Source organism: Oncorhynchus tshawytscha, linkage group LG26 (assembly GCF_018296145.1).
Source record: "Oncorhynchus tshawytscha isolate Ot180627B linkage group LG26, Otsh_v2.0, whole genome shotgun sequence".
NCBI classification, from domain to species: domain Eukaryota; kingdom Metazoa; phylum Chordata; class Actinopteri; order Salmoniformes; family Salmonidae; genus Oncorhynchus; species Oncorhynchus tshawytscha.
In genome coordinates, this window is record NC_056454.1 from 18,973,989 (window position 1) to 19,001,076 (window position 27,088).

At 40.3% G+C, this 27,088-nt stretch overlaps 1 protein-coding gene across 2 annotated transcripts in view; it reads right to left on the minus strand.

Moving 5' to 3' along the window:
- LOC112225304 (PTB domain-containing engulfment adapter protein 1) overlaps positions 1–27,088 on the minus strand; it is a 144,487-nt gene that overhangs the window by 60,317 nt on the left and 57,082 nt on the right. The window contains exon 1 of one of the 2 annotated variants that reach the window (XM_042306538.1): positions 17,249–17,267. The exons of the other annotated variant lie outside the window; for it this stretch is intronic. The gene's annotated coding sequence lies outside the window, so the exon portion shown is untranslated. Of the gene's footprint in view, positions 1–17,248; positions 17,268–27,088 lie in introns of those variants that run through there. 2 annotated transcript variants of the gene reach the window in all.

The following is a 27,088-nucleotide window of genomic DNA, read 5'->3' on the forward strand; positions in this document are numbered from 1 at the left end:
TTGAGGATCTGAAGACCCATGCCAAATAATTTTAGTCTCCTGAGGGGAAATAGGCTTTGTTGTGCCCTCTTCACGACTGACTTGGTGTGTATTGGACCATGATAGTTTATTGTTGATGTGGGCACCAAGGAACTTGAAGCTCTCAACCTGCTCCATTACAGCCCCGTCGATGAGAATGGGGGCATGCTCGGTCTTCTTTTTCCTGAAGTCCACAATCATCTCCTTTAGTGTTGGAGTCGTGCCTGGCCATGCAGTCATGGGTGAACAGAGAGTACAGGAGGGGACTGAGCACGCACCCCTGAGGTGCCCCCGTGTTGAGGATCAGCGTGGCAGATGTGTTGTTATCTACCCTTACCACCTGGGGGAAGGCCAGTCAGGAAGTCCAGGATCCAGTTTTCAGAGGGAGATGCTTAGTCCCAGGGCCCTTAGCTTAGTGACGAGCTTTGAGGTCACTATGGTGTTGAACGCTGAGCTGTAGCCAATGAATAGCATTATCACATAGGTGCTAATTTTGTCCATGTGGGAAAGGGCATTGTGGAGTGCAATAGAGATTGCATTGTCTGTGGATCTGTTGGAGCGGTATGCAAATTGGAGTGGATCTAGGGTTTCTGGGATAATGGTGTTGATGTGAGCCATGACCAGCCTTCCAAAGCATTTCATGGCTAAAGACGTGAGTGCTACGGGTCGGTCGTCAATTAGGCAGTATTACTTACCTCAAAGCAAGCATAGACTTAATTTAGCTTGTCTGGTAGTTTCGTGTTACTGGGCAGCTCGCGGCTTCGCGGCTGTGCTTCCCTTGTAGTCTGTAATAGTTTGCAAGCCCTGCCACATCCAACGAGCGTCGGAGCCAGTGTAGTATGATTCAATCTTAGTCCTGTATTGACGCTTTGCCTGTTTAATGGTTCGTCAGGGGACATAATGGGATTTTTTGTAAGCTTCCTGGTTTAAGTCCCGCTCCTTGAAAGCGGAAGCTCTACCCTTTAGCTCAGTGCAGATGTAGCCTGTAATCCATGGCTTCTGGTTGGGGTAAGTACCTACAGTCACTGTAGGGAAAACTTCATTGATCCATTTATTGATGAAGCCACTGACTGACGTGGTGTACTCCTTAATGCCATCGGAAGAATCCAGGAACATATTCCAGTCTGTGCTAGCAAAACAGTCCTGTAGTTCAGCATCTGCTTCATCTGATCACTTTTTTATTGACTGAGTCACTGGTGCTTCCTGCTTTAGTTTTTGCTGGTAAGCAGGAATCAGGGGGATAAAATTATGGTCAGATTTGCCAAATGGAGGGCGAGGGAGAGCTTTGTACGCATCTCTGTGTGGGGAGTAAAAGTAGTCTAGAGTTTTGTTCCCTCTGGTTGCACATTTAACATTTAACTGTATCCTTGAAAAAAGTATTCCTGCAATTGCAACTACGGGCCAAATAAAGTTTAAAACTAAAGAAAAAGCACAGTGATATACTGATCAAAGCAGGTAATTCCTAACTGTCTTGTAATCTAAGAGTTTCAAAACCTTAGTTAAACCTGTTCCTTGAAATACATGTGAACATCTGTTTAAAATAAATACATATATATATATATATATATATTATTTCATCTATATTTAAAAAGGTAGACTCGTTGAGAACAAGTTCTGCGACTTGGCCAAGATAAAGCAAAGCAGTGCGACACAAACAACAGAGTTACACAAGGAATAAACAAACATGCATTCAATAATACAATAGGAAAGGTCTATATACAGTGTGTGCAAATGAGGTAGGATAAGGGAGGTAAGGCACCAAATAGGCCATAGTGGCGAAATAATAGCAATATAGCAATTAAACACTGGAGTGATAGAGTGCAGAAGATGAGTATGTAAGTGGAGATACGGGGGTGAAAAGGAGCAAAATAAATTAAATAAATAACAGTATGGGGGATGAGGTAGTTGGATGGGCTATTTACAGATGGGCTATGTACAGGTGCAGTGATCTGTGAGCTGCTCTGACAGCTGGTGCTTAAAGTTAGTGAGGGAGATATGAACCTCCAGCTTTAGTGATTTTTGCAGTTTGTTCCAGTCATTGGCAGCCGAAAACTGGACGGAAAGGCGGCCAAAGGGGGAATTGGCTTTGGGGGTGACCAGTGAGATATACCTGCTGGAGCGCGTGCTATGGGTGGGTGGTGCTATGGTGACCAGTGAGCTGAGATAAGGCGGGGCTTTACCTAGCAAAAACATAGATGACCTGGAGCCAGTGGGTTTGGCGACGATTATATGAAGCGAGGGCCAGCCAACGAGAGCAAACAGGTTGCAGTGGTGGGTAGTATATGGGGCTTTGGTGACAAAACGGATGGCACTGTGATAGACTGCATCCAATTTGCTGAGTAGAGTGTTGGAGGCTATTTTGTAAATGATATCGCTTGAGTCAAGGATCGGTAGGATAGGCAGTTCTACGAGGGTATGTTTGGCAGCATGATTGAAGGAGGATTTGTTGCAAAATAGGAAGCCGATTCTAAATTTAATTTTGGATTGGAGATGCTTAATGTGAGTCTGGAAGGAGAGTTTACCTAGGTATTTGCAGTTGTCCACATCTTCTAAGTCAGAACCATCCAGAGTAGTGATGCTGGACGGGCAGGCAGGTGTGGGCAGCGATCGGTTGAAGAGCATGCATTTAATTTGATTTGCATTTAAGAGCAGTTGGAGGACATGGAAGGAGAGTTGTATGGCATTGAACCTCGTCTGAAGGTTAGTTAACACATTGTCCAAAGGGTCAGAAGCATACAAAATGGTGTCGTCTAACGTAGAGGTGGATCAGGGAATCACCAGCAGCAAGAGTGACATCATTGATGTATACAGAGCAAACAGTCGGCCAGAGAATTGAACCCTGTGTCACCCCCATAGAGACTGCCAAAGGTCCGGACAACAGGCCCTCTGATTTGACACACTGAACTCTGTCTAAGAAGTAGTTGGTGAACCAAGGCTGTTGAGTCTGCCGATAACAATGTGGTGATTGACAGAGTTGAAAACCTTGGCCAGTTTGATGAATACACCTGCACAGTATTGTCTCTTATCGATAGCGGTTATGATATTGTTTAGGACCTTGAGCGTGGCTAAGGTGCACCCATGACCAACTCAGAAATCAGATTGCATAGCGGAGAAGGTACCGTGGGATTCGAAATGGTCGGTAATCTGTTTGTTAGCTTGGCTTTCGAAGACCTTAGAATGGCAGGGTAGGATAGATATAGGTCTGAAGCAGTTTGGGTCTAGAGTGTCTCCCCCTTTGGAGAGGGAGATGACCGCGGCAGCTTTCCAATCTTTGGGGATCTCAGACGATATGAAAGAGAGGTTGAACAGGCTAGTAATAGGGGTTGCAACAATTTCTGCTGATAATTTTAGAAAGAGAGGGTCCAGATTGTTTAGCCCGGCTGATTTGTAGGGGTTCAGATTTTGCAGCTCTTTCAGAACATGACCTATCTGGATTTGGATGAAAGAGAAATGGGGGAGGCTTGGGCATGTTTCTGTGAGGGGTGCAGGGCTGTTAACCGGGGAAAGGGTAGCCAGGTGGAAAGCATGGCCAGCCATAGAAAAATGCTTATTGAAATTCTCAATTATCATGGATTTTTCGGTGGTGACAGTGTTTCCTAGCCTCAGTGCAGTGGGCAGCTGGGAGGAGGTGCTCTTATTCTCCATGGACTTTACAGTGTCCCAAAACCTTTTGGAGCTTGTGCTACAGGATGCCAATTTCTGTTTGAAAAAGCTGGCCTTTGCTTTCCTAACTGCCTGCGTATATTGGTCACTAACTTCCCTGAAAAGTTGTGTATTGTGGGGGCTATTCGATGCTAATGCAGTACACCACAGGATGTTTTTGGGCTGGTCGAGGGCAGTCAGGTGTGGAGTGACCCAAGGGCTATATCTGTTCCTGGATCTACATTTTTTTGAATGGGGCATGCTTATTTAAGATGATGAGGAAAGCACTTTTAAAGAACAACCAGGCATCCTCTACTGTCGGAATGAGGTCAATATCCTTCCAGGATACCAGGGCCAGTGTCGATTAGAAAGGCCTCCTCGCTGAAGTGTTTAGAATGTTTAGAAGTTTAAATCAGCTAAAAATTGACATTGTGGCTTTTCTACATCACTTGACATCAATAACAGAGAAACATATAGGCCACCTTAAATCACTTTAGCCTTTTTCTATTATTTTTTCTGTCCAGCATCTAAACCAATGGCATGTGTAGGCCTATATGTGTGCGTGTGTATATTTTCTTTCATCAAATGTTCCTTGACACTCATTTCTACTCTTCTTGATATGGCTAGTCCTAGGTCCATTGCCTGATCCTAGGTCCTACAGGATAATGTGTGTTGACCATTTCACTACATTCTAATATGTACTTCCAAAGCCAGAACTTCAGTTCTGTATTGGAATTTGTATAGGCCTACAGGTCCTACAGCAACTTTAAAGTTTAGTATACGGAGAGACAATGGGGTTATCTTTTTTCAGTCAGTAAGCAGGCTAGCTTTGACAGAGTGTGGCCTTACAGCGAACTGTGTGAGCAAGCACAACTTCAACTGATTTTCAACTTGTCTTGATTTGAACGTTAGCTTAAAAATAGGCCCTTGAGCCCTAGTAGAATCCTTGAAACATCAAAGGGATGGTAGATGTGAGGCTGGACAAAGGACAACTTAGTTCAAGGCCTTAAATGATTTACTTGCCTTAGCAGAATTTACTAATCAATATCTCAGACAGTGTTTTTCATGTATCAGTTTAACTAGTGAAATATATTGTGCTTATGGCAAGACAGCACAAGGTCAAAAAGATGCACAAAAACACTGAAAGGGCCACTTTGCCACCAGGAGTAAACCTTACAGTGCATTCGTCACTGACAGATATAACATACAAGATAACCTTGCCTACGTCTTGTTTATTTGTTGTGACACAAGCTCACGTGGCCAGTAAACAGTACATCGAAACATCTGGAAAATCCAACATAAAGTGTGCCCTTCAGTTTTGAGAAGGTCATATGCCGTACAAGAGATCTATTTGGGACATTGAGACTTTTGAAGTGAGCAGCTATTTAAATGTGTATATAAATTACTGTCACCACTGTTCACCATGCAGGCACTCCTAGAACTGGATTTCTGTAGAACATATGGCTCTATGGGGCATATTATGCATTATACCGTGCTATGGAAAACAGAAACATGGATAATTTGATAAATAGTAAATCAATCACGGATCTATTCAAAGTGCTGCTTTGGACAATTGCTTGAAGTTTTTAGATTTGTTAATAAATAATGTATTTCCCAACCAGGGTAATTTTTTAAGTTAAAATAAAACGCATATGGAAAACAGCCTGCATATCTTAAAGGAGCTTTTTTTTTTACAACCAAATCTCAATTCTTTATGTAAAGAGATTTAATAGAATGATCCAGACACGTTTTCTTACAATTTCACTTGTTTTGAGAAACCTACCCCATCCAGGGATTCATTTCCTCATCCTATTTGTGCAGTACGGGGGCTCTGAAGAAAACATGAACAAAGGCTCCAAAAACACCAAATACGTCCTTTTAGAAACTGAAAAGCTATTAGTATAGTGATACAGTTGTACACATGAAATTGTGTCATTCCAAACTGTATCCGTAAAGTTATATTCCATATTGTTGACACCTCTGTCCATTCTACAGGTAACTGCACAAATAAAGGAAACACTTGAGTAAATGAGGGACACAAAGTATATAGAAAGCAGGTGCTTCCACACAGGAATTTCCAGACACTTGTAGAATCTATGCCAAGGCGCATTGAAGCTGTTCTGGCAGCTCGTGGTGGCCCAACTCCCTATTAAGATACTTTATGTTAGTGTTTCCTTTATTTTGGCAGTTAACTGTAGCAGAAGGCTACACAGAGAATGGAACAGCTGGATAGGGAAAACAGCTCTAGTCACACAAAATGGAATGTAACATTGCAGATAAAGTTCAGAATGACAGTTTCATGTGTACTACCTCTAAAGACCTGCATCACTATGCTGGGAGCATTTCCGTTTCTAAAAGGATATATTTGAGTGTTTTTAGAGCATTTTGTAATGTGTTTTTAGAGTCCCTGTATTACACAACTAGGCCGAGGAAATGAATCGCTGGTCAGGGTCAGTTTCTCAAAAACAAGTGAAATTGCCAAAAAAATAAGTAATTGGATGCTATTTACATCAAAAATGTTGATTTGGTTGTAAAAAAATAAAAAATAAAAAGACTTGAGATGACTGAGCAACAAAACATTTGGGTCAAAATAAGACCAGTAATTCTCATGGAAGGAAAAATATGTACATTAGATAGAGGGAGCTGAAAAGATGTTCAAACCTTGGCCCATTGCCGATGTTACTGCATGGTACATTGCATACTGTTGACAAATAAACATTGCTATTTCATTTGACAGTCAAGGTGAAGTCATATCTATCACAGACTTTTAAACTCCAAGGCCACTAAGAAAAACAGACAGGGACAAATTACTGTGCAGCTTATCCACCCAGAGTGAATCCACTGAATCAGTGCAGAAGTCCAGTGTAGAATATAATAGTCCTCAGTTTCAGGTCATTGGGTTTCACTGAAAGCTAGACCAGCTGCATAAGTCATAATGTAATAATTTATACATTGTGTCCATGTTCTGAATCAAGGCCATGCAGAATGTGTATAGCAGCACCAACTGTGTAAGACTTCACTAGGCAGCAACATTATCTGGAGGACTAATGGTTCAAATGAGCGGTCCTCATTTTAGATGGTTAACTCTCTCCTTCAGCAATTGACATAGGACTCATTTTGCAGCAATATTTAATTGCCAGCAATATTTCTTAGCCTAGGTTCTCATTAGCCAACAGCTTAATTCTGTAGCTCATTACTTTAATTGATTTGATAACCTAGAACTGGTGTAGGGTTTCACAAAACATTGCAATTGATCAAATATAATTCACATCATGGTTAAGGATAATGAACTTGCTTTCTATTCATGATGTTGTCAAAATACATTATTAGTTGCAGACCACAAAGCAAGCGCACATCTCATTTTTCCTTTACAGAGACACTAGCTAAAACAAGATTTTAATCAGTTAATCAGTTAGATGACAATAAATACGTGCCATCAAAATATTGCCATCAATTTTTTAGATTGCTAATATTGTTAGCTCCAAAATAACAGGAAATAATCATGAGGGCAGCTGGCAAGCCAACAACTAGAAAATCTCAAATAATTTGACTTAACTCATGATAATGTCAATTTGTGAAGATGAGCCAATTTTGACAGACCACTCACTAACGATTGGCAGACCACTCACTCACAGACCACATTACAAATCTGTTTCAAGTAATAAAACTCGAACAATTGCTCAAAGTGTGTCTGTAACATGTGTAACATGCAACCAAGCACAAAAGATGGCTTGTTTCCCAGTACTGCTGAAAATATTCCTTCCATTTCCTTTTGTTTATAAGCATTGATCTTTAAAGGCCGAATTGGTGAAAGCAATATGGTAGAAACTCAATTTACATCATTTTAACATCATAGAGGCACCAGCAGGGAAAGAGTGACTTACCACCATATTGCTATTACCTGCAAAGTTGAATCTACTGGAGAGTATTTATATACATTGTATAGCCCGGAACTCCAACCCTGGTCGTAAACGCAACACATCCAGACCACTAAAGAAGACAGTATTAACACTTTATTAACGCGCCTTGTGCAAGCCAACAGCTGGCCTCAGATCTTGGACCAGCAGATTTAACCTTGGCAGCCATCAATCTGAATAACAGGGTAACCTACACCTAATGGGTATGATCGACCAGCAATGAGAAAATACTAATTTATTCATAGCGTGAAGTAGGAGCCTTGCCTGGGCTCTGTCTGTGAGGCAGCCTGGCCAGAGTGATTAGCATCCATCGCAGTCCATTACCCCAGACAGACAGATTGAGCTCTGACAGACGAAGGAGACAGTCCAGGGAGCACAAAATTGAGATGGGAAAAAGGGATGGAGAAATAAGACAAGACTGCCTCCCTAAACAAATAACACCATTTAGACATTGTCTACCATGCTAGAATTTTCTATGATCAAATGGGATCAAAAAGCTTGATGAGATCAGACATCAAACAATTCATCAAACGATGTACTGTATCTCATGTGAGAAAGATGCATGAGATAGATTTGCAATAAACACCACAGAAAGATGCAACATCCAAGACTGTCACGCCCTGACCGGTGTTTAGGTCAGGGTGTGACTGGGAGGGGGGGGTGGGTTATCTAGTTTTTAGATTTCTAGGTTGGTGGATTGTGTGGTTCCCAAATAGAGGCAGCTGGTAATCGTTGCCTCTAATTGGCTCTAATTGGGGATCATATTTAGGTAAGCTTTTTACCCACCTGCATTTGTGGGATATTGTTTGGGAACTACGACTTCGTGGTCTTTGTAAGGTTTGGGTCTAGTTTCACTTTGTATTAAAAAGATGTGGAACTCAATGCACGCTGCACCTTGGTCTGCTCATTTTGAAGAACGTGACAAAGACAGATCTATTGTGTTGATATACCAACACATGCACAGACTGAGGTAGTTTGAGGTGAGAAGAAAACATAGGAAGAATGTCTTTAAGAGTAAATTAACATGAATGATCAATTACCTCGACTAACCTGTTCCCCTTGCACATTGACTCGGTACCCCCTGTATATACAGTGGGGAGAACAAGTATTTGATACACTGCCGATTTTGCAGGTTTTCCTACTTACAAAGCATGTAGAGGTCTGTCATTTATATCATAGGTACTCTTCAACTGTGAGAGACGGATTCTAAAACAAAAATCCAGAAAATCACATTTTTAGGTAATTAATTTGCATTTTTGACATAAGTATTAACTGCACCTGTTTGAACTTGTTACCTGTGTAAAAGACACCTGTCCTGTCACACTGAGCATTATTTGAGTTTGTTTCTATGTTTTGTTTGGTCAGGGTGTGATATGAGTGGGCATTCTATGTTGCATGTCTAGTTAGTCTGTTTCTATGTGTTTTGGCCTGATATGGTTCTCAATCAGAGGCAGGTGTTTGTCATTGTCTCTGATTGGGAACCATATTTAGGTAGCCTGTATTGTGGTTTGTGGGTTATTGTCTGTCTAGTTGCATGTTAGCACTGTTTCATTAGCAGTCACGGGCCGTTTGTTGTTTTGTTAGTTTGTTCAGCTTACTTCGTGTTTTTCGGCATCCATTAAAATTATGCATTCACACCACGCTGCGCTTTGGTCCGCTTCTTACGACGATCGTGACATGTCCACACACTCAAACAGACTCCAACCTCTCCACAATGGCCAAGACCAGAGAGCTGTGTAAGGACATCAGGGATAAAATTGTAGACCTGCACAAGGCTGGGATGGGCTACAGGAAAATAGGCAAGCAGCTTGGTGAGAAGGCAACAACTGTTGGCGTAACAAAAAAAGTAACAAATGGTAACTAACTGCAACAAATTATTAAATACCTGGTAATTGAGCATCACTGTCCACGCAATAGTTGGCAGTAAACATTGAAAATGTGATTTGTGTCATGTTTTTTAAATTTGTATTATTTGCGTTATTGTAGTCAGCCTATAGACAACCCAGAACACTGAACGTTTCCATAGGGGCAGTCTCTGCACACACACTAGTTGACTACACAACTGCTGGGGTTTGGTTGGTTGTCTGATTGCAATTGACCAATTCAAGGTCTGTGACTAAGGAAATCCAATGTGTAAGAGTGGCGCTAACAGTCTGGGAGTTAGCTCTTTGTGCAGTGGCTAGATACAGACCTGGAGGGTTCTTCCTCAGACTGTGCTCAGCCAAGCCTTAGCTGACACTCTCAGTAGCCAGATGTCACCCTAGCTGAGAGAGCTCCTTCGGGTGAAATTACAAACTCAATTGGCATTGAATTATATGTCCTTGAGCATTCTTTCTTTGTGGCACCCCACAAAGATGCAATATTCACTGAATAGCCCATTGACAAACCAGTTTCATACTGCAGCAGCCCTGCATTATGTCCAACATCTCAAATCTCTCAAGATAGCTATGGCAAACGATTGATTGACCCAGTGGATGATTACACACAGCTAAATTATACAGCTTTTAATTATGTATTGCGACATTGTGTGTGTGCCTTTTTAAAACCATTTTCCTGTTTGTTGATTAAAATACCTGATATTAAATTTGATTTGTCACATGCTTCCTGACTAACATTGAAATTATTACTTAAAAACTATTCAGAGAGACAAAAATGGACAATAACACCAATAAATACACAACTTGGCTCTATATACACCAGTACTGAGTTTGAGCTTATTTCTCAAATGTTATACTGTTAGTGAGATAATCCATCCACCTGACAGATGTGGCATATCAACAAGCTGATTAAAAAGTATGATCATTACACAGGTGACCTTGTGTTGGGGACAATAGAAGGCCACTAAAATGTTTGTCACACAACACAATGCCACAGATGTCTCAAGTTCTGAGGGAGTGTGCAATTGGCATGTTGAATGCAGGAGTGTCCACCAGAGCTGTTGACAGAGAATGTAATGTTCATTTGTGACAACATTCCACAGGCCACAATCAACAGCCTGATAAATTCTATGCAAAGGAGATGTGTTGCACTGCATGAGGCAAATGGTGGCCAAACCAGATACTGTTCGGTTTTCTGATCCACGCCCCTAACCTTTTTTTTATGGTACACTACATGACCAAAAGTATGTGGATACCTGCTCATCGAACATCTCATTCCAAAATCACGGGCATTAATACGGTGTTGGTCCCCCATTTGCTGCTATAACAAACTCCACTCTTCTGGGAAGGCTTTCCACTAGATATTGGAACATTGCTGCAGGGACTTGCTTCCATTCAGCCACAAGAGCATTAGTAAGTTTGGACACTGATGTTGGGCGATTAGGCCAGGTTCGCAGTCGGCAATCCAATTCATACCAATGATGTTCGATGAGGTTGAGGTCAGGGCTCTGCGCAGGCCATTCAGTTTCTTCCACACCGATCTCAACAAATAATTTCTGTATGGACCTTGCTTTGTGCACAGGGGCATTGTCATGCTGAAACAAGAAACGGCCTTCTCCAAACTGTTGCCACAAATTTTTCTAGAATGTCATTGTATGCTATAGCGTTAATATTTCCCTTCACTGGAACTAGGGGGCCAAGGCCGAACCATGAAAAACAGCCCCAGTCCATTATTCCTCCTCCTCCAAACTTTACAGTTCGGGCAGGTAGCGTTCTCCTGGCCTCCGTCAAACCCAGATTATTCCATTGGACTGCGAAATGGTATAGCGTAATTCATCACTCCAGAGAACGTGTTTCCACTGTTCAAGAGTCCAATGGCAGCGAGATTTACACCACTCCAGCCGACACTTGTGCATGGTGATCTTAGGCTTGTGTGCGGCTGCTCGGCAATGGAAACCCACTTCATGATTCTCCCGAAGAACAGTTCTTGTGTTGATGTTGCTTCCGGAGGCAGTTTGAAACTCAGTAGTGAGTGTCGCAACAGAGGACATACTATTTTTTCACGCTGCGCACTTCAGCACTCAGCGGTCCCATTCTGTGAGCTTCTGTGGCCTAGCACTTCGTGACTGAGGCGTTGTTGCTCCTAGACGTTTCCACTTCACAATAACAGCACTTACAGTTGACTGGGGCAGCTCCAGCAGGGCATTAATGTTCCAAACTCACTTGTTGGAAAAGTGGCATCCTATTGGGACGCAGTGGTCTAAGGCACTGCATTGCTTGTGCTAGAGGTGTCACTACAGACCTGGGTTCAATCCTGGGCTATATCACAACCTGTCAGCAACGGGTGTGGCTGAAATAGTTGAATATACTAATATGGAGTGTCCACATACTTTTCTATATATAGTGCATCTGTGATCAACAGATGCAAATCTGTATTCTCAGTTATATGTAATCTATAGATTAGTGCCTAATACATTTAGTCTACATATTAGTGCCTAATACAATTGACTGATTTCCTTACATGAACTGTAATTCAGTAAAATCTTTGAAATTGCTGCAGGTTGCATTTACATTTTTATTCAGTGAAGGTAGGGGTAAAGTGACTAGACCACAGGATAGAAAATAAACAGAAACTGCAGCATATGTGATGATAAAAGTGTTAGTGCAAAAAGGGACACTGCAGATAGTCCACGAGGCTATTTGGTTAACTATTTAGAAGTCTTATGGCTTGGGGGTAGAAGCTGTTCAGGGCCCAGTTGGTTCCAGACTTCGTGAATCAGCTGATTTGGTCATTTCCATCGAAACCTGCCATCATAGGCATCAGTGATGATATTTAACTGGGTAGGAAATGAGGTGTCCCTGAGCATCGGGGGCCCAGGTGGCTAATTCAAAGTTGGATCATCGGATAACGCCACAGATCTTCCCACGTTAATTTCAGCGCTGCTTCCTTCATCTAAACATCCCCCATTGTCCTTCGCAGCAGTGCGACTTAAACCATCTAAGGGGATTCATTCATATGTGCTGTATTGAAACAGAGCTAATTAAATGGGAAAGGATAACAGGCCATTGGATGCTTCTGTGGGTGAAGGATAAAATAGGGTGATTGATGAATGGATGCAATATATAAACAGGAAGTTGAAATATTTGGAACCCATGTTCAAGGCTACAACCCTGTCACACAATTTGCTGTATATTTACACTGGTCTTATTTTTCTAAACCACTGAGCTATATAGAGAGTAGAATTAGTGGTGGTTGGATGTAGAGAGCAATGGCATAGATCATTGCGGTGCAGTCTGCATTTTTCATGCTGTGGCAGGAGCGGGTGGTCAGACTGACAACTCTGAAATGTGTTTTTTTTGTCCCGCAGATTGTTGAAACGATTGTCTTTCTGTTTTGTATTGCATTAACACTAGAAAGGCAGAGAGCGTCATAATGAAGCAAAACAAATGTACATTTTTTTTTATTACTCTGCCATTTTTAAAGTCATGTCCCCCCCATCCTTGACTTTTCCTAAATACATCTACATAAACACACTGTCATTGTTAGAATCTTAATATCACACACAGAACTGGCGTTATAACCAGTTTTAGGAAGGCATGTCATTTGTTGAAGGGTCCCCCCCCCCCGATAGTTGAAGGTGCCATGCCCAGATAATCACCACGATAATTGCCTCGAAACTGAACCTAAACTACACCGAAACTAATTTCATACACATAACAAGATGAAATAAATGAAGTAAAGTATGAAGAGGGCGAGGGGGGGGGGTGAGTTGTTGAGTAAGAGGAAGCATAGAATGCATAGAAAATTAGCCTGGTAGGCACCATGAATAAAGTGAGACTGGAGCTCCCTTCCTCTGCACAAAATAAAGCCAGTACACAACAGCTATACTCCACACTCAGACTTTATCAATGCAAGGCAAGAAAGAAAGTTTGTGTCTGACAGTTGCCATCGACAGGGACACAATAAAGAGAAACACGAAGACTATTACACACTACAACCCAACAAAGGCACAGTTAAGTTTACATACACTTAGGTTGGAGTCATTAAAACTCGTTTTTCAACCACTCCACAAATTTCTTGTAAACAACCTATAGTTTTGGCAAGTCGGTTATGACATCTACTTTGTGCATGACACAAGTCATTTTTTCCAACAATTGTTTACATACAGATTATTTCACTTATAATTCACTGTATCACAATTCCTGTGGGTCAGAAGTTTACATACATTAAGTTGACTGTGCCTTTAAACAGCTTGGAAAATTCCAGAAATTTATGTAATGGCTTTAGAAGCTTCTGAGTGGCTAATTTACATCATTTGAGTCCTCATGATGCCATCTATTTTGTGAAGTGCACCAGTCCCTCCTGCAGAAAAGCACCCTGACAACACGATGCTGCCACCCCCGTGCTTCATGGTTGGGATGGTGTTCTTCGGCTTGCAAGCCTCCCTTTTTCCTCCAAACATAACGATGGTCATTATGGCCAAACAGTTCTATTTTTTTTTTCATCAGACCAGAGGACATTTCTCCAAAAAGTACGATCTTTGTCCCTATGTGTAGTCTGCCTTTTTTATGGTGGTTTTGGAGCAGTGGCTTCTTCCATGCTGAGCGGCCTTTCAGTTTATGTCGATATCGGACTCGTTTTACTGTGGATAAAGAAACTTTTGCACCTGTGGAAACCAGCATCTTCACAAGGTTGTTTGCTGTGTTCTGGGATTGATTTGCACTTTTCACACCAAAGTACATTCATCTCTAGGAGACAGAATGCATCTCCTTCCTGAGCGGTATGATGGCTGCGTGGTCCCATGGTGTTTATACTTGCGTACTATTATTTGTACAGATGAACATTGTACCTTCAGGCGTTTGGAAATTGCTCCCAAGGATGAACCAGGCTTGTGGAGGTCTACAATTTTTTTTTTTCTGAAGTCTTGGCTGATTTCTTTACATTTTCCCATGATGTCAAGCAAAGAAGCACTGAGTTTGATGGTAGGCCTTGAAATACATCCACAGGTACATCTCCAATTGACTCAAATTATGTCAAAAAATGACTTACAGTAGATGTCCTAACCGACTTCCCAAAACTATAGTTTGTTAACAAGAAATTTGTGGAGTGGTTGAAAAACTAGTTTTAATGACTCCAACCTAAGTGTATGTAAACTTCCGACTTCAACTGTAGCCTACAGTATCATAAATGAATGAAAATGTTATTGTTCTCCCCCCCTCAAAATGTTGTATTCTAGTTACCTAAGACCTTCATAAACACAACCAAATTATTATTTGTCCAATAGATTTGATATATTCTATGTATTAGACTGTTAGAATGTTGACTGACGTGTCATTGGCAAGAAGGGGCCTAGTGTTTACCTTTTCACATGTGAGTTCCAAATATCTCTAACGGTCACCCCAGTGTGAGTTGTTTTATGCACGTGATGTCAGAATGCACTCACTGTTCCTAAATGTGATTATTACACAACAGGACAGTTAACCATCACTGCCTGCTAATTATCTATAGGTTGTTTCAACTTGTCAATTTCAAATAATTTTCTAACAGTTTGAATTGAGGTGTGTTCCGCCTCCTCATTAATTCACATTGAAGTAGTCCATTTCAGTGTTGCGGACAATTTATGTTTGAGGCTTTACTGAGCTGGATAAACTTCTCTCTTCCAGGAGAACCCACCGCACTTCACTCATGTTTGCGCAGATCAGGTATGCATATATTTGTGCAGTTTTGCAAGAATTTGAATGTTTTCTTGCTAGTGCTCGCTTTGCCTTCCTTGTTGTTTTCCTTACACATAATAACTTTGGACATGTGTGCATTCCTATCAGAGTAAGTTCCTTATTTTCTGAATATTGTGTTGTCATTTCTACTGTAGACACATACAGTAAATAGTCATTTCTACTAGCTCATTCATATTGTAGTTTCTGTCAGCCGAGAGTTATACAAATTTGACCGCCTGTGTTATGTCAATCTTTCCTCAGTTAGCGCTCGGACAAATGTACCCTGCATTTTTCCGGTCGCATTCTTGACATAACTTTGTAAGGACTGTGTTTGTGCAAAATGTTTCTGAAAAAACAGTCTGGCCAGCTCAAGTGCTGATTGTTGAGTCATTCCAAACTGGACGTTCTAAATACACGTTCTAATCACACTGGTTCTAATCACACTGGTTTTTGATCGTATGCTACAGGGACCACTGTAGAATGATCACACCCGTGTGATCAAATGCGCCTATGTTTGGTCTCAATTAAATAGCCTGTAGGCTGCATGGGCGAAGAAGAAAGTCGCAGTTGTCTTTCCAAGGCAATACATTTCCTATATATGATAGTCGATGTTGGAACTTTAACTATAGCCTGGAATTAAATATTAATAGCACATTTACTCTAATTGTAAATAGTCCCGCCCCTAAAGATTATGCAAAACGTAGTTCAAGTCTAGTGCAAGTGTCCGCTCACCTATTCTATTTCGCCCCAACTCTGCTCTCTTTCAACAATTATGTTCAGCTTATTGGCTGATAATACCGATAGCCTAATATAATGGGCCACGTGAGAATCTCTGGTGTTCTTAACCTCTTTCTGTATATGGGGCAAAAGTACTGGTACCGGGGCTGCCAAGCGAGCTGCGACACATACGCTTAAAATGACATTTGCGAGACTGCCGGCAGGACCCGGGAAGAAGAAATCAGTCCTGCGCAGACCTCTAGTTGGACGTTGAAAACATCTGCTTGGCCCCCTGGTAGCTAACTTAACACAACTTTGGAGAAATGGTGTATTACCCAAATATGTTTAGACAGATTCAGTTGTATTTGTCACTTCTGGTGTAATTGGCAGCAGAAGGCGGTTGCATTCATGCCATTAACGCTCAGTTGAATTGACAATTGTTTGTGTGTGTGTGTGTGTGTGTGTGTGTCAAGCACAAAACTCTGACCTGTACCTCACCTTTGTCGACCTGACAAAAGCTTTTTGGCACCATGTTTCATCTTCCTGTGGCAACTTCTGCCTCACAATCAGTACAAAAAAGACTGAAGTTATTTACCAACAGTGGTGGAAAAAGTTCCCAATTGTCATACATGAGTAAAAGTAAAGATACCGTGATAGAAAACGACTCAAGTAAAAGTCACCCAGTAAAATTCTACTTGAGTAAAAGTCTAAAAGTACATGGTTTAAAATATACGGAAGTATCAAAAGTAAAAGTATAAATCATTTTTTGTTCCTTATATTAAGTTAACCAGACAGCACCATTTTTTACATTTTTTTATTTAAAATTTACGGATAGCCAGAGGCACACTCCAACATTCCGACATAATTTACAAAACGAAGCATGTGTGTTTAGTGAGCTCGCCAGATCAGAGGCAGTAGGGATGACCAGGGATGTTCTGTTGATAAGTGTGTGAATTGGACCACTTTCCTGTTCTGCTTAGCATTCAAATTGTAACGAATACATTTGGGTGTCAAGGAAAATGTATGGAGTAAAAAGTGCATTATTGTCTTTAGGAATGTAGTGAAGTAAAAGTAGTAAAACATAAATAGTAAAGTAAAGTACAGATACCCTCAAAAAACGACTTACTTTAAAGTATTTTTACTTAAGTACTTTATACCACTGTGTACCAACCTGACCCTGGTAATCCTTACGTGGACCCAAGGCTTTTGGTCGCCTGCTAGATTCGGTGTTGGAAAGGACTGGCATCAAACTGGCAACAAAACTGAAGGTTTAGCAGGAAGTCATATTACAGATCATTACTTATGGCTGCAAAACCTGGACAGTCTACCAACCCCATGCCAGGAAACTAAATCAATTCTCACCTGAACTGTTTGAGAAACCAGCTGAGGATCAAGTGGCAGGACAGAATCCCAGACATTGAAATCTTCAGCCGTGTCCCGACATGACATTCCCACACTGCTTATGAAAGCACAGCTCAGATGGGAGGGCCATGTGACCAGGATGCCTGCTACCAGTCTCCCTAAGCAGATCTTCTTCGGAGAGCTGAAAAATGGGAAGTTAGCCAAGGTGGGCCAAATAAATGCTTTAAAGACACCCTGAAGGTTTCCCTCGAGCTTTAACATCAATCTAAGGTCATGGGAAAGCCGTACTCAGGATCGTCCCACCTGGCGGAATCTCATCTGGGGTGGCGCTACTACCTATGAAACCAGCAGGACCAAGAATGCCATGGTGTAGAGACAACAGCGGAATACCAGTATTAACAGAGCCATCCCTCAGGAGACTGGTAACAAGATAACATGTCCAGTATGCCAAAGAGTGTTCCGGGCTCAGATTGGTCTCATCAGCCATCTGCGAACTCAATGTACCGCAGACTCATCCCAATGAATCGTGTCATAGTCATCAACCTATGATGGACGAAGAAAGGAAAGAAAACATGTTTGTGTGTGTGTGTGTGAAAGAGAAACAGAGAAAGAGAGAGCGAGAGAGAGATTCCTGCACTGCACTAGTTAGAGTAGAGAAGGACAATTTTCATTGTAATTCCACCCGAGGAGCTCTCTCTTCTAGGGTGTCGTCTGGCCACTAATCCTCCAGGTCTGTATCTAGCCCCTGCACAAAGAGCTCCCAGAATGTTAGCGCCACAATTACACACTGGCTGTCCTCACAGACCTTGAGTTGGTCAATGCAATCAGACAGCCACTTCACACGGACCCCCAGGCAGACTGGAGCTACAGGATTTCGAAGGCTGGGCAAAAAAATAACAACAAAGCTGCTGTGCAAAAATGTGATTGACAAGGGCCCACGTATGACATGTTTGCAATGTCACCATCAAGGTACTTTGATATCGGTGACTTTATTGAAAGGCTTTTCTTTTTGGAAGTTTCCTTATTACATTTCGGAGATAAGATCAAATAGAAATGATAGGAGATATATTTTGATTTGGAGATGTGATTTGAAGGAAATTACCCCTGAAGGACTGGGATTGTTTAAACAAATCTAGCAAACTGTCTAATATCATACAAACCAATCCATCTTTAACTGACATATACGGATGCTGTTTGAGATTTACAAAGAACATTAAGGGTTATTGCATTATTCTCTCACACAAAATTACACAAACACAGACCAATGAGATGTTTGTATCCATGATGGCGAGGTAACATAATTCAATAAAGAGCCATTATCAAAACATATCCACATCCAAATGACATTTGGATCTGATGTGTACTGAATGAGCACACTGAAATACATCCAAATAACTATAGCCATGCAAATCCTGGAAAGTGCATCATCATCATCATCATCCATTAGTTGCATCAATTGTTTGACCTAAGCGCATTTTTCTACGTAAGGAGCAGCTCTAAAGAAATAGGACAAAATTACTTTGTGGGTCCCAACATTGTTGAAAAATGCTATCATGCTCATGCATTCGGATATTGATTTAAAAAGTATCAGTCACTGACTGTCTAGTCCAGGCGGCAAGGTTGGCAATTCCTGCTACTTCTAATGATATTCATTACTCTAATGATACAAAGGACTGATTTCATTTTCTGCCCTTTCTGGAGCACTGAGACAGGGCAACACAAATACGATTGTAAAGTCAACAAAATATGTCCATGTATGCATGTCTGTTGAGCATGTCTTCTACCACAACAAGCTGTAAGGTCGGTGAAAACCCTTTGATTGCAAGTCGTTCACTGTTCAGTTAGTCACCATGGGAAACTTCTCAAGGCGAATATGTCCATCTCCCATGGCTTGACTTGCATGCAGCCTAAGAGAAGTATGTTATATGGCTAGGTTCGGTGAAAAGATACAGAGAAGAGGAATCGGACAAGCTTGCTTTACAAGTCAGAAGCCATTTTAACCATGCTCCCTTGTCATGTGTTGATGCATTCGTAGTTAAGACTATGGACACAACACGTATTTCCAAATGTTAGACAGTGGGGTAAACTGAGCTTTTTTAAAATTTTTACATTCAGCATCACTCGGTCAAGGGAAACATAGTATCCTTCTACCAACAAAGATATCTACATATATTTCAGGATATTGTGTATCCCTGGAAACAATCAGAATTAGTGTAAACATTACAGTTTTGAAAAAGTGGTCTCTTGGCTCAATTGACCCCGTACACACCCTGGGTATGGGATAAGTTGAGCTGCAGTCAGTTAAGCTGAGGAACAGGGTAAGTTAAAAACCCTGGATGTGTCAATGTGTAGTTCATACATGCATAATCTATGAGCAGAGTTACTGTTTTACCTCAATCATTTTCCCTACATTGTCTCCTACGTGGGCCAGCCCCTAGCAATTAGAGTTCTAGCCAATGATCTTCATTCCCTCGTATTTGAGTGACAATGAGGTTGCAGGGCGGGCCCATTGGCACAGTAGACACAGTAGAGAGAGAGAGCCATGACGTGATGCACATATCTGCACATATGTGACGAAGTACGCAATTTTCGGGGACTACTTTTAGCTTGTGATTGTGATGATACTTACATGGTTTTAAAAGGTAGTGGTAATATTGTAAAGGATGGCAAATTTGCCAAATTTGCTTCATTTAAAGATAAAATAATGGTTAAAAGCCTGGGTAAAAGACTTGCTGGGACCAAAATTGCCATGAATGATCAGTTTCTGAAGGAAATTGCAGAACGGCGTAAAGTTCTGTATCCAATTTTCAAAGAAAATTGATTAAAAGGGAAACGAGTAACTCTCGTCGTTGATAAACTATATATTGATAACCAGTTCAGAGACACAAAGACGACTCCATGGTTATTTTAAAAATTACAAAGTTCTCATGAGGAAAATAATTCTAAACACAATTCTAGTCCGGATATGGATTGTAACAATACAAAAACAAAAAAATTGTTTTTGTATATCTTCACATATCACTAATTGGAACACACAAGCACTAATTCAACATGGTGAAGATAAAAACTATGTAAACAGAAGGCACAGTATGTGTGGATGGTGTGGTGTGTGTTTATTTTTTTTGTTATGTTTGGGAAAGTTGAGTGAGAGATTAATGAATGGGTTGCATATCCCAGAACCAATGTATTGCTGTGAGCCGGGGTATGAGAGGGCTTTCAATGTTGTTCAGATGATGGATATACTTTTATAATGAATTATACGTCTTGTTTATTTATTGCCCTATCATGGTGGAACCGTTTTAAAATAAATTATACATTTGATTTATTTATTGTCCTATCATGGGGAACAAAAATGTTTAAATAAATGATATCTAATTATTTATTTATGATCCTAATTTAATGGTACAGTCCACAACCCTATACCCTAGACACCCACCTGAATGACCCAGATACTAAGGAGAAGTCCTTAACTGTTTTATGGACCTGCTGTAAGCGGTCTGTATGCAGCCAAAATGCAGTCAGAGACCAAGAGCAGCACTGCCCACTCAAGATTCTGAGCCTGCTTGGCAGGGTTGGTCCTGCAAAGCCAAAGCCCCCTAAAGGGAGAGCATACTATACAGGGAAATTCTCAAAGCTGCTAATGAGAACCTGGATGACCTTGTACCTAGCCGGTGGGGATTAGCAACACTAGCTGCAGTAACCCATGGGGAGGGGTCACACTCGGACATTCAGAGAGGGGGTATATTATTGTGACCCTGGTGCCACAAAATCAAAAGTCTGACTGCATGGAGATGCTTGGGAATATGGTCAATACTGGTGACCGTATTGTGGGTGTTTCAGGGAAAAGGTGTACATTTGACCTCCATCATCTAGGATGTGATAATGGTTAATAAAATCTCTCAATTTCTGCCAATTTTTTTGTTGCGGTCTTGCAGGCCTTCTCATGTAGCTGCAACTGTAAGTGCATTTGTAAATCAAGACCTTTCTTGAGTTGGGCTCTGGGATGGTGCAACTGTTGAGAATGTGAGTTGATGGTTGTGTGATGGGAAAGGGTTGAGTGTGTGTGGGTGTATGTGTGTATCCCACAACTGTTGCGAAGGAGTAAAATATGTTAGGGACAATAGAGGATGATCCACAGCTATATATAATACAAATCGAAGTGAGGGTGATGGAAATGCATTTGGCAGTTGATCTACTTCAATTCGGTAAATGGCACTGTGTGCTCTTTTCGAAGGATGGATCCTAGTCTGTTCAGGGCTATGGGATGCGGGAGGTCAGAGGTGGTCTGCTGGGCATTGGGATGACAGCCCAGCTCGGGATGAGGAGGGCTTTTAGCGGGTGGAATGGTGGGGACCAATTGGAGGTACACTTAGTAGCAATGCAAATATCATGGTACAGCTATATAGACACTCAATCATCATGTTACTTTTTAATGGTACGTTTACAACATATATTTTGATAAATAGAATTGAAAGTTGTGTCTCATTATGGTAAGTGGTGAAATAAGTATAGCCAGTTATAATTGTAATGGCTTAGTAGATAATAGGAAAAGACGATCAGTATTTACCTGGCTAAAAGAGATATCTATTGTTTACAGGAAACCCATTCAACAATTTTAGATGAAGTTTTGTGGAAAAAGAACTGGGGGGCGAAATATATTTCTCCCATGGGCAAAGAAATTCAAAAGGGGTGATGGTTTTAATTAACAGTAATTTTGATCCAAATGTGCAAATTGTCCAAACAGATCATCAAGGTAGATGGATTATTTTAAATATGTTATTGGACAGTAAACAGATATGGCTTATTAACCTATACGGTCCGAATAATGATGATCCAAGCTTCTTCAAAATATATATAAGAATTTATCAACTCTATAAGCAACACTAGACTATAATTATGGTGGGAGATGTTAATATGGTCTTAAATACCTCTATGGACCGGAAAGGAAATCACACTACAAACTATCACCCTCATGAAAGTCGTGGATATATGGAGACTTAAATACCCTGACCTAATGAGATATACATGGCGGAGGCTTAATCAAGCTAGTAGTCTTGACTACTTTCTTATGTCATTCTCTCTGGCACCAAAAGTTTTAAAAAGTGTTGATAGGGGACAGAATGCGGTCGGATCATCACATAATTGGCATATATATTACTCTTACAGAATTTCTACGAGGGCGAGGATATTGGAAATTTAATTTAATTTAATTTAATTTAAAAGCCTACTAGATAATAAATTGTTTAGATCTAGGACAGAAGAATTTATAACGGACTTTTTCAGACATAACATAGGTACAGCAGATCCCCCTTATTGTTTGGGACACTTTTAAGTGTGCCTTTAGAGGCCATGCAATTCCGTACTCATCAATAAAACAAAAGCAGTTTAGATCAAAAGAGTCCATATTAACAATGGAAATTGAAGGACTAACAGTACAGTTAGATAGCAATAAAAACTGTACCATAGAGGCACAGAATAAGTTAGAGGAAAAAATAAAAGAAAATGGAGGAATTTATTCAAGAAAGATCCAGATTATAAAAATAAAGCGAACTGAATGGAATATGGGGAAAAATGCACCAAATTCTTTTTCAATCTTCAATATAGAAATGCTACCAAAATTTTTACATTTTACATTACCATGTAGTTTACCAATAAAATGGTCTGACGGAGATGTGGACATACTTGGTATACAAATCCCAAAAGAAAGAAATGATCTCACTCCAATACATTTTTATAGAAAGTTAGCAAAAATAGATAAGATCTTGCTACTATGGAAAGGAAAATGCCTGTCTATTTGTGGAAAAATCACCCTGATTAACTCTTTAGTCATATCAAAATGTACCTATTTGCTTATGGTTTTGCCTACACCTAGTGACCTGCTTTTTAAATTATATGAACATAAAATATTTAATTTGATTTGGAACGGCAAGCCAGATAACATTTAAAGGACCTATTTATATAACGAATATGAATTCAGAGGGCAGAAATTATTAAATATTAAAGCATTAGACCGCTCACTAAAGGCATCAGTCATACAAAAGTTATGCTTAAATCCAAACTGGTTCTCCAGTAAATTGGTACGAATGTCTCATCCTATGTTCAAGAAGGGCCTTTTTCCCTTTATTCAGATTACACCGGCCCACTTTGAAAAGGAAATAATCTCCAAAATATCTTTATTTTTTAAACAAGCCTTAGAAAGTTGGTTGCAATTTCAGTTTAATCCACCTGAAAAGACGGAACAAATAATACAACAAATATTGTAGTTAAATTCAAATATACTAATTGATTAAAAAAATGTATTTTTCGAAATAATGTTTAAAAAAGGTATAATTTTTGTGAATGATATCATAAATAGGACTGGTGGAGTTGTCACACATGCAGCTAACACAGACATGGAAATGTCTGATCTACCCAAAATTACAACCAATTAATTGCAGCATTATGCCAAAAATGGAAGAGGAAAGTAGAAGGGGAAAAAAGTAAGGAACTTGTATGTTGGCCCTGTATTAAAGAACATAAATGGTTAAAGAAAGGACCAAAAAACTGACAGCTCTGCCATATAAATTGCAAAATAGTTGGGAAGAGATTTGCGATGTACCCACTCCATGGCACTTGATTTATGAATTGATACGCAAAACACCGGATGCAAACTTCAATTTTTCAATTTAAAATACTATACAAAATTCTTGCAACTAATATAATGTTATATACAGTGCGGCAAAAAAAGTATTTAGTCAGCCACCAATTGTGCAAGTTCTCCCACTTAAAAAGATGAGGCCTGTAATTTTCACCATAGGTACACTTCAACTATGACAGACAAAATGAGAAAAAAAAAACAGAAAATCACATTGTAGGATCTTTTATGAATTTATTAGCAAATTATGGTGGAAAATAAGTATTTGGTCACCTACAAACAAGCAATATTTCTGGCTCTCACAGACCTGTAGCTTCTTCTTTAAGAGGCTCCTCTGTCCTCCACTTGTTACCTGTATTAATGGCACCTGTCCACAACCTCAAACAGTCACACTCCAAACTCCACTATGGCCAAGACCAAAGAGCTGTCAAAGGACACCAGAAACAAAATTGTAGACCTGCACCAGGCTGGGAATACTGAATCTGCAATAGGTAAGCAGCTTGGTTTGAAGAAATCAACTGTGGGAGCAATTATTAGGAAATGGAGACATACAAGACCACTGATAATCTCCCTCGATCTGGGGCTCCACGCAAGATCTCACCCCATGGGGACAAAATGATCACAAGAACGGTGAGCAAAACCTCAGAACCACACGGGGGGACCTAGTGAATGACCTGCAGAGAGCTGGGACCAAAGTAACAAAGCCTACCATCAGTAACACACTACGCCACCAGGGAATCCAATCCTGCAGTGCCAGACGTGTCCCCCTGCTTAAGCCAGTACATGTCCAGGCCCGTCTGAAGTTTGCTAGAGAGCATTTGCATTTGGATGATCCAGAAGAAGATTGGGAGAATTTCATCTGACCATATGACACCAAAATCTAACTTTTTGGTAAAAACTCAACTCGTCGTATTTGGAGGACAGAGAATGCTGAGTTGCATCCAAAGAACACCATACCTACTGTGAAGCATGGGGGTGGAAACATCATGCTTTGGGGCTGTTTTTCTGCAAAGGGACAGGGACGACTGATCCGTGTAAAGGAAAAAATTAATGGGGCCATGTATCGTGAGATTTTAAGTGAAAACCTCCTTCCATCAGCAAGGGCATTGAAGATGATATGTGGCTGGGTCTTTCAGCATAACAATGATCCCAAACACACTGCCCGGGCAATGAAGGAGTGGCTTCGTAAGAAGCATTTCAAGGTCCTGGAGTGGCCTAGCCAGTCTCCAGATCTCAACCCCATAGAAAATCTTTGGAGGGAGTTGAAAGTCCGTGTTGCCCAGCAACAGCCCCAAAACGTCACTGCTCTAGAGGAGATCTGCATGGAGGAATGGGCCAAAACACCAGCAAGTGTGTGAAAACCTTGTGAAGACTTACAGAAAACGTTTGACCTCTGTTATATACCCTTTGTTGGCTTTTTTGAAACTTTTTTGACCAAATACTTATTTTCCACCATAATTTGCAAATAAATTCATTAAAAATCCTACAATGTGATTTTTCTGGATTTTTTTTCTCATTTCGTCTGTCATAGTTGAAGTGTACCTATGATAAGTTACAGGCCTCTCATCTTTTTAAGTGGGAGAACTTGCACAATTGGTGGCTGACTAAATACTTTTTTGCCCCACTGTATATGGGGGATACAATCTTCCCAGCTCTGCAGATTCTGCTGTGAGGAGGCAGAGTCATTAGATCATTTATTTTGGTATTGTCCATATGTAGCTCGTTTTTGGTCACAGGTCCTGGAATGGCTGAAGAATTGTAACATTTGCCTAGAACTAACGTTGCAGATAGCAATACTGGGTGATTTGAAAAGCCATAGTCAATCAATAATATAATAATTATTTTCCAATCTGTAGAAGCTATGAGAATAGAAAGGTTCAATTTGTTTGTGAAGCATCACAGCACAGTTTAAAAATATATGGCAAATAGAAATCCAAAATGGATGATGTTGAGAGATAGATGGGAGGGGTTGAATGGAGCTGAAGGGTGGGACTAATAGCAAGATAAACCATGTAAAACATCTGGGGTCTGTAAAATGTATATAGGTTCAGAACTGTTGTGAAATAGCAGTTACAAATAGAAATCAAACTGGATGGACATCAGAAATAGAAGGACTAAAAACAAACAAAAAAACTATTGTAAAATAGACTGTGTCAGTAAAATGTGTATAAGATGTATAAATTGAAGGTAAAAGCCGAAGCGTTTATTAGTTTACTTCAATTGGGGGAATCGGTGGTAGTGTTTGCGGGGAATAATAATAAAGGTATATTCTTTTAAAAAGTATGTATGTCTTTATAGGTATGTATCTGATTATATGTGTATATGTATGCATGCGTGTATGGATATATATATATCCAAAAATATATGGGGATTGGAAATGATGCAGACAATTACATCGATGGAACCAATATTCTTTCCACAATATTAAGCTGATCCACCCCTTTGGAAACAGGCAGAATTTTGTCAATTTATCAGAGACCAGATCACATTTTTCTGTTAAACGAACTGTCCGTCCTCTCCCAATAGTTTTGTATGCTGGGATACATTAAAGGTCTCAAAAAGAAATGCCCTGCTGAATTGAATGAATTTTTGAATGAAATCCTATTACTACAGAAATAACACCAAAAATGTATCTCAAGAAACATACCGCTCATTGGTGAATAAAACAACTAAATATAATACCCTAAGTACTTACAAAACTGAAAAGGCTATTCATAGAACTAGGCAAAGATATTATGAATTGGGGGAGAAAACACTGGCAGATAAAAGCTTAGGAGAATTCAAGAACCATCAGCTCCATTGAAACACAGAACGGTCAAGTGTCTCACAACCCGGAAGAGATTAATGATCCACTTAATCAATTATATTCTAAGTTATACACTTCTGATGGAACGGAACCAGTAATGACAGAAATGTGTCTGTCTACCATTGAACTACCGCAATTCACACAGGAAGACAAATTGAACTAGATCGCCCGTTTACTTAAACAGAAATCGAAAAAGGCAATTTCCCCTCTACAAGTTTTACAAGGAGTTTAAGGATTTGCTTATTCCTCTCTTGATAGATGTTCTAAATTTATCTGCTGAGACGCAGAGCCTACCGGACTCCTTTTCCACGGGCTATTATAACAGTTATACATTTAAAAGAATAAAGATCCTCTACAATGCTCGTCCTATAGGCCGATCTCGCTCCTCAATGCCAACTAT